At 45.6% G+C, this 7926-nt stretch overlaps 1 long non-coding RNA gene across 1 annotated transcript; it reads right to left on the bottom strand.

Moving 5' to 3' along the window:
- Nucleotides 1-262: 262 nt before the first annotated feature.
- LOC137318969 (uncharacterized) lies at nt 263-5051 on the bottom strand. Its single transcript, XR_010961987.1, has 2 exons — nt 4851-5051; nt 263-1075 (listed from the first exon to the last, which is right to left on the bottom strand). It is a non-coding gene; the product is annotated as an uncharacterized lncRNA (long non-coding RNA).
- Between the last annotated feature and the right edge of the window lie 2875 nt (nt 5052-7926).

The following is a 7926-nucleotide window of genomic DNA, read 5'->3' as shown; positions in this document are numbered from 1 at the left end:
GGGGAACTATCAGCAACATGACTAAATACTGAAGATGGAAATGAATATAATATTCTATGGTATAGAATCTTAAGAAAAGCCAGAGGGGGCAAAAGGGAGCTTGTGTAGCCTTATACACGAACATACAAACAATTACGGTCAGGAAACGACCCTCTGGTCCATCCAGGCTGTCCCATACAATTGTGATGTTGATCTGGATTCTTTTCCCTCAGTCTGGTTCAGCAAACACTGACTTGAACACACCTTCAGAATTAAACAGATCTTTATTTTCCACGGGGCTTTATTCTAGTGAGTCCAGCAGAGAAAGGCAAAACTACAGTCAAAGGGTTACATTCTTATACATTTTTTGCAAGAGCATTTGCATAACAGCAGATTATCAGGAGCCAATCATAAGTGGTACATGTACACATTCTGGTAGTCATGCCCTGGTTCAAAACACTTAAAGGTCAAGGTAATCATTAACCTGTTCCAGCTGCACAATGTCCAGTAAACAACTCAACCGGACAATCATCTCCAAACCACAGAATGTTCCAGTTGCACAATGTCCTATCAAGTCACCTGCACTGTTAGGACATAACAGGATACTTTATAATGAATGCTATTGTTCTACCCTCAGCATGTTGCAATACAGTGGTCGTGAACTATTTAGCAAGGGGTAAGGTCAGCATTCTTTTAGGGTCCCTAAGCCTAAGGATTCTCATTCCCCCCTTTTATCATTCCATGATAACCAATCAGTACATCGGTCCCTGGTCCCCTCTTGGTAGGGCCTCGTACTCGGTCACATGTACTTTATTCAGTCCAATGACACGGCAGACCGCCATCTAATCGACCTCCCAACTGCCTCAGGAGCCCGGTACATCCGTCTATCCGGGTGACGTCCCACTTTCCGAATCCTTCTGGGTCATCATCGTTGCACCGCAGTATGTCTCCTTGGCATAGATGGTGTATGTGTTCAGGCTGGTCCTGTCGACATGTTCTTTTTCTGGTTACTCCTAGGGTCGGCAAGAGTCCAAGGCAGGAGATCCATAGCAAGGCCCTCATGGCTGGTCATGACACACCTGTATAGGGAAGATTTCTTGGAAGAAAAGAGAAGTTAGCATTTCAAGTTTTACTGATAGTTTTACAGTGGTGGAGGTGAACCCAAGCGCTCTTCCCCTCTACTTTAGCAGCAGTAGGGGTGGTGAGTAGGACTTGGTAGGGCCCTTCCCAACGAGGTTCCAGTCCTTTCCTTGTCCAATTCCTAATCAATACGTACGTTCCGGGCTTGATTTTAGATGGACTGGCTATAGTAGGAAGTTCGACGTAGGCGGCTCATACCCGGGAGTGGAGGCTTCTCAATACCTTGGTTAGTGACAAAATATAGTTAGTCATTTCTGTCGTCATGTGGTGAAAGTGGACGGTTTTCGGAACGTTCTGGTTCCATGGGGTCTTGAGAGGCCTACCATATATAATTTCAGCAGGACTTAGCCTTGCTGCACCGGCCGGGGTAGTACGTATCTGGAATAAGGCTACAGGGAGAAGTTTGAGCCAGTTAGTACCCGTCTCTGCCTGCAGTTTAGCCAGTTTATTCTTTAACGTTTGATTAGCACGTTCGACCAAACCAGCGGCCTGTGGCCTGTAGGCACAATGTAGCTGTTGTTTGATGCCCATTTGGGTGCAGAATTCCTTGTTTACCTGACCCACAAAGTGAGGGCCATTATCTGAACTTAATTGATTTGGAATTCCATACCTAGGGATGATCTCTTTCATCAGGACTTTTACAACCGTGGAGGCTTTGTTATCCGTAGTCGGATAGGCCTCTATCCATTTACTAAATACATCAACAATAACTAGAACATATTTATAACTCTGACATCTTTCCAACTCAATGTAGTCCATCTGGAGGGTCTCAAAGGGACCTTCAGGCAAAGGGGTTTTTCCCCAGTCGCAAGGCACTCCCTTCCCAGGGTTGTGTCGTTGACAAATGAGGCAACGACTACTGATGCCCTGAGCTAGGGCTTGCAACCTAGGATGCCACCATGTGGCCAGTAACGTGTCACTAGTAGCCTTGGCACCACAATGAGTTGCAAAGTGTACACATTCAATAACCCATAATGCTAATTCTTCTGACATACAAGTCTGCCCCGCAGGGATGACCCATGATTTAGATACACAGTCATAAGTACAACCAAGTTGTTTCCACAATTGTTTATCACAGTCAGGAGCGTCCTCCTGTAATTTAATGACGTCTTGGATGGTTGGCATTGGTTTTTCCGAGGGAGACTTGCTTTGGTTTGAGCTTTTAGTCTGACTCATCATTCTAGGGACAACCACCCTCTGTTTCTGGGACGCCTCCTTAGCTTCATGATCAGCATATCTATTCCCTATATCTACTGGGGTTTGTCCTGTCGTATGTGCAGAACATTTCATGACAGAGATCTGTTTTGGTAGCATGAGGGCTTGTAATAAATCTGAGACTAGTTTCTGATAGGAAATCTGCGTGCCTGCAGAAGTCAGAAACCCTCTGTTTTTCCATAATTGTCCGAAGTCGTGAACCACTCCGAAAGCATACCTTGAATCTGTGTACACATTAACCCTTTGGTCTTTCCCAAGGACACAAGCTCTTATCAGGGCAAACAGTTCCACCTGTTGCCCGGAATAGGGGAGCTCAAAGGCTGCTGATTCTACAGTATTGCCATCATGATCTATTATTGCAAACCCTGAAAGTCTCTCTCCTAGGGGGCCGATAGATGCACTCCCGTCCAAGTACATGGTTACATCCGGGTCCTTTATTGGGGTGTCAGATAGATCGTCACTTACTGAGGCATCCTCCCTGATCAGAGATAAACAATCATGTCCTGGAACCGTTTGTTCCTGTGGTGGTTCTGTAAGAAAGCATGCTGGGTTGATGGTAGTACAATGTTTAAACTGCAGTTTTGGGTTGTTCAGTAGATAAATTTCATACTTATTTTGTCGGGCCATGGTAAGGTGTTGGGTCTGCAATTGTCCCAACAGTGCCGTTACCGAGTGCGAACTATATACCGTGATATCTTGCTCGTCCTCGATTCCCTTGCCAACCTCCCTGCTGTTGTCCTTGCACATAGCCCCATCTTCCTTGTCTACGGGAGGGACATTCCTTGCTCCAATGGCCTTGCTGACCACAGTTGAAACAGGCGTCTGACCCTGCTTGTCTCCCTCCTCCTCTTCTAGTGTCGAAGCTATGTCTCGGGTGAGCGTAGGGAGGGCCATAATTAGGGGCAGTTGGTCCGTTAGGATGTCTAACATACCCGTACCCTTGTCCATCAACCCATCCTGGGACACAATACTGGGGTTCCATTTGGTATCCTGCACTATCTGGGATGGGTTTCCGCTCTTCCTTTTTCCTGCGGTTGATTTTCCTGATTCTTACTTTCTTTCCAGTAGTATCTTACTGCCCTAGCCATCTGGCTGGGACTGTTGTCGGACCAGTCCATATTGTTAGTCTTAATTGCTTCAGAGACCTGAGTCGGTAGGCAGCTTATCAGGATAGCACAGTATTGTGGTGAGTTTGCTCCATCCTGATAGTTTGCATCTCCTGACTGACTCCGGTATACCTCGGAGAATCTTTCTAGAAATTCCTCTGCTCCCTCACCTCCCTTAGGTTTGGTATCTAAGACCTTGGATATGTCAATCGGCTTTTGTAGGTTGGTGGTTAAGGCAGTAAGTATAACCCGTTCGCGAGCATCATTCTGTGCATAATGGTTTGCCAATGCAGCGTGATCTGCAAACTGCAAGTTAGCCAAGAATCTTGCGTGCTCAGCAGGGGTTAAAACTTGCCGTACTAATGCCCACAAGTCTCTTGATTCCGCATTATAAACGGAAATGGTGGTCCGAAGGAAGTCTACAAATGAGGTAGGTGATTTCTTTCTATCCGGCATCCCGGTTAGAATGGCCATTATTTCGTTGGGTTTCCATGGGCAAGACACATCTAATGTTCGGGGGTTGCCGGCTGCCACGGCGTTAGCTGGGTTAAAAGCGGGGTTAGGCATCTGCCTCATTGGTAACTGCCGAGGGATTGCCTTAGTCCTGACTGAGGACTCAGTATCAGAGTCTGGGTCCAATGAGGATAATTCTTCTTCTAAAGTCTCACTACGTCGGTCTCTATAATTGCCCGTTTCCTGATTTTGGGTCAGTTGCCTCTGATTTCTCCGTCTTCTCAGGCCAGGTGGGATGGGTGGGGGGCTAGAGGGTGGGGGTGATGGGTCTCTGGTCTTACTCCGGGTACGCCAGGCAATTGGGTCAGTGTACCAGGGGCTTCTGTGACGTTGCCTTATTGCTGGAGCAGGCAAGGGGTTGTTAACCTGAACCGTACTGGTAGGTGCAGGGAAAATAGCCGCCGCGGTCTCGTGAGGGACCGGAGGGGGAATAAACACAGTTGGATCAGGAACGTGCGGTGGAGGGGCAATAGGGGCTGGGGGTGCCGTCGGACACCTACGGGTCCATTCATCTAAATCATCATCGTCTCCCTCAACCAAGGCAAGGCCAGCCATTGCACAAAGAGTCTACAAGGCACTACCTGGCTCATTAGTGGTATCTAAACAATTACCCATCCCGTCTCTTTAAACAGTTAAACAATTAAGACCACTGTATATGCGCAACACTTGAACTCGCTTTTTCCCTCAGACTAAGCTGACCCTCAGGCTATGCTGACCCTCAGACTATGCTGACCCTCAGTGATGTATAATCACTGACCTACTTTCTGTTTCTTCCGGTGTTCGCCAGACTGACCTGGATCTTGTAAGGACGCCACACGAGGGTTAGCGATTGGACGATCCGTCATCAGACTTAACAGATTTAGGAAAGCCGAAGTAGCAAAAGAAAGTTTTACTCACATCGGGGCGCCCTCTCCTTCCTCGGTGTCCGAGACGATCCGCCTCTTATTCCGCGAACTCTCGGTGATCGACAGTTGAGATCCCACTTCTGACATCAAATGTTGATCTGGATTCTTTTCCCTCAGTCTGGTTCAGCAAACACTGACTTGAACACACCTTCAGAATTAAATAGATCTTTATTTTCCGCGGGGCTTTACTCTAGTGAGTCCAGCAGAGAAAGGCAAAACTACAGTCAAAGGGTTACATTCTTATACATTTTTTTGCAAGAGCATTAGCATAACAGCAGATTATCAGGAGCCAATCATAAGTGGTACATGTACACATTCTGGTAGTCATGCCCTGGTTCAAAACACTTAAAGGTCAAGGTAATTATTAACCTGTTCCAGCTGCACAATGTCCAGTAAACAACTCAACCGGACAATCATCTCCAAACCACAGAATGTTCCAGTTGCACAATGTCCTATCAAGTCACCTGCACTGTTAGGACATAACAGAACAATAACAATGTTATTGTTCTACCCTCAGCATGTTGCAATACAGTGGTCGTGAACTATTTAGCAAGGGGTAAGGTCAGCATTCTTTTAGGGTCCCTAAGCCTAAGGATTCTCAGTGATACCTTGTGTATCACAATATATATACTCCCCACCTGAAACCATGTGATCTCCTGGGAGAGGTGAATAACCAAATAAAAACCTAGGCCAAATAGGGGGACCAAAAATCTGGGAAATTCCTCTATGACACCTTTAGCAATTGAAACTGGACCAGGAGATCAGTCTGGCCCTGATAATTCTATGCATTGGAACATAGGAACATAGGAACAGGAGTAGGCCATTCAGCCCCTCGTGCCTGCTCTGTCATTTGATAAGATCATGGCTGATCTGTGATCTAATTCCATATACCTGCCTTTGGCCCATATCCCTTAATACCTTTGATTGCCAAAAAGCTATCTATCTCAGATTTAAATTTAGCAATTGAGCTAGTATCAATTGCCGTTTGCGGAAGAGAGTTCCAAACTTCTACAACCCTTTGTGTGTAGAAATGTTTTCTAATCTCGCTCCTGAAAGGTCTGGCTCTAATTTTTAGACTGTGTCCCCTATTCCTAAAATCCCCAACTAGTGGAAATAGTTTCTCTCTATCCACCCTATCTGTTCCCCTTAATATATTATAAACTTCGATCAGATCACCCCTTAACCTTCGAAACTCCAGAGAATACAACCCCAATTTGTGTAATCTCTCCTCGTAACTTAACCCTTGAAGTCCGGGTATCATTCTAGTAAACCTACGCTGCACTCCCTCCAAGGCCAATATGTCCTTCCGAAGGTGCGGTGCCCAGAACTGCACACAGTACTCCAGGTGCGGTCTAACCAGGGTTTTGTATAGCTGCACCATAACTTCTACCCCCTTGTACTCCAGTCCTCTAGATATAAAGGCCAGCATTCCATTTGCCTTATTGATTATTTTCTGCACCTGTTCATGACATTTCAATGATCTATGTACCTGAACCCCAAAGTCCCTTTGGACATCCACTGTTTGTAACTTTTTACCATTTAGAAAGTACCCTGTTCTATCCTTTTTTACATTACCTACCTTTTATAAGAGGTGATCTCCACCCCAGCCAGAAACAGGTCCAGCTCTCGCTCGAAGGAATTCAGCGAATTGGTGTCCACTGCACGAGCCATCAGCCTATTACAGATGCCCACAATCCTCTGGGAAAACAAGCACCTCCTGACCAATGTTCCCTCTAATTTTTTTCAGCCACATGAGGAATGAATTTGGGTTTGTGCACCAATATAAAGCTACGTGCACCTCCATTAAATAAAATTCACAACTTTGAATAGAAGATCTTTTTAGAAAACATTATTCGTGGTGTATAACAAACAGGACAAATGTACAAAATAATGGGCAATTGTAACAAGTAGAGCTGTGATGGATTTTTAATTGAACAAAACTTGTGATAGAAATTTGTAAACACTGCCACCAGAGGAATGGGCACATAATATAATATAGTGTATTTAGACTTCCAGAAGGCATTCGACAAGGTGCCACATAAAAGATTATTGCTCAAGATAAAGAATCACTGGATTGGGGGTAATATTCTGGCATAGGTGGAGGATTGGTTATCTAACAGGAAGCAGAGAGTTGGGATAAATGGTTCATTCTCGGACTGGCAACCAGTAGCCAGTGGTGTTCCGCAGGGGTCGGTGCTGGGTCCCCAACTGCACCTGGAGTACTGTGAGCAGTTCTGGGCACCGCACCTTCGGAAGGACATACACGCCTTGGAGGGAGTGCAGCGTAGGTTTACTAGAATGATACCCGGACTTCAAGGGTTAAGTTACGAGGAGAGATTACACAAATTGGGGTTGTATTCTCTGGAGTTTCGAAGGTTAAGGGGTGATCTGATCGAAGTTTATAAGATATTAAGGGGAACAGATAGGGTGGATAGAGAGAAACTATTTCCGCTAGTTGGGGATTCTAGGAGTAGGGGGCACAGTCTAAAAATTAGACTGGGTCCCCAACTCTTTACAATCTATATTAACGATTTGGAGGAGGGGACCGAGTGTAACATATCAAAATTTACAAATGATACAAAGATGGGAGGGAAAGTAGAGAGTGAGGAGGACATAAAAACCTACAGGGGGATATAGACAGGCTGGGTGAGTGGGCGGAGATTTGGCAGATGCAATACAATATTGGAAAATGTGAGGTTATGCACTTTGGCAGGAAAAACCAGAGAGCAAGTTATTATCTTGATGGCAAGAGACTGGAAAGTACTGCAGTACAATGGGATCTGGGGGTCCTAGTGCAAGAAAATCAATAAGTTAGTATGCGGGTGCAGCAGGTGATCAAGAATGTTGGCGTTTATTGCTAGGGGGATAGAATATAAAAACAGGGAGGTATTGCTGCAGTTATATAAGGTATTGGTGAGACCGCACCTGGAATACTGCATACAGTTTTGGTCTCCATACTTAAGAAAAGACATACTTGCTCTCGAGGCAGTACAAAGAAGGTTCACTCGGTTCATCCCGGGGATGAGGGGGCGGACATATGAGGAGAGGTTGAGTAGATTGGGACTCGA

The sequence above is a fragment of the Heptranchias perlo genome, chromosome 3 (genome assembly GCF_035084215.1).
Source record: "Heptranchias perlo isolate sHepPer1 chromosome 3, sHepPer1.hap1, whole genome shotgun sequence".
In the NCBI taxonomy this organism is placed as follows: Eukaryota; Metazoa; Chordata; class Chondrichthyes; order Hexanchiformes; family Hexanchidae; genus Heptranchias; species Heptranchias perlo.
The sequence above is the reverse complement of the archived record's forward strand: the minus strand, read 5'-3'. Positions and strand labels throughout refer to the sequence as shown.